Genomic DNA, 1033 nt, shown 5'->3' with positions numbered 1-1033 from the left:
AAGATACCGACAAGTGGACAAGGGGGATAAGTACCCTGTCAGAGGGATGTTGAAATGGTTAGAAATGGGAGTCTAGGCAGGTAACTGGGAGGAGGTGACCTGTGAGACTACAAATAGATTGAGGGTGAGCTGCACAGAGGAACAGCACTGCAGCTTAATATTTTACTATTACTCTCTGTATTTTGTTATTATTTTTATCTTTTGAAAAGTATGAGTTACATTAAAATGAGTCTGCTTTATATCTGGACATCATAGCAATTCGTTATCTGTATTAACTGACTAATGTGGATGTATGGATCCTGGACTGGAGCTGATGCTGTGCTCTGACACGTCAGCCACCGTGCTATTGTAGTTGCCAAAAGCGACGTTCTTTGTGTACTCAGAGCTATACGCACTTCAGTGGAACGTGGAGATGTCAATGCAACATTGGTGTGTAAAAGAGGACTGCAATCCAGTTATCAACTGATTTGCTGTATAATTTTGAAGCCAATTCTGAGTAGAGTTTACTCAGTTCATTACGTTAGGTACAAACTATGACAAGAGTATCAAGCAGGTTTAGTTGTGATTGATTTCCCAGAACTCCTCTGTAATCATACCAGGTGGCCCATTACAATGGCAAACTATTTTCTAAGGGTGTCTAAATAGTGGAAAAGATTGCATTAGCAGGATATCTACACTTACTGCAGTTGCTTCATGATGTAAAATTTGCCCCAGACAGTTTCTTTTAACCAGATGATCAGAAATTCGTGGCCTTTGGTGTAGACTGAGAAAATGGCAATAACCATAATCACCTCTATCAGAGCATTGCGTGCCCACAAGGCCATATTCTCATTTTGATGATACTGGAACAAAGCAGCATTCAAGAGAGAAAGTCCACCAGAGGGAGGTTAAAGTACCATTGGTTCTGGGGCCAGCATGAGGATGCTTTGATTGATCACACACACATTGCAGCTTCTGCCCACAAGGCTCTTATGTCCCCAGCAGAGAGAAAACCTCCTTATCCTTCAAAGTCTTACCCTTCTGACAAAGTGAC

Source organism: Pterocles gutturalis, unplaced genomic scaffold (assembly GCF_000699245.1).
Source record: "Pterocles gutturalis isolate BGI_N339 unplaced genomic scaffold, ASM69924v1 scaffold41446, whole genome shotgun sequence".
Classification (NCBI taxonomy): domain Eukaryota; kingdom Metazoa; phylum Chordata; class Aves; order Pterocliformes; family Pteroclidae; genus Pterocles; species Pterocles gutturalis.
This window is presented reverse-complemented; position numbering follows the sequence as displayed.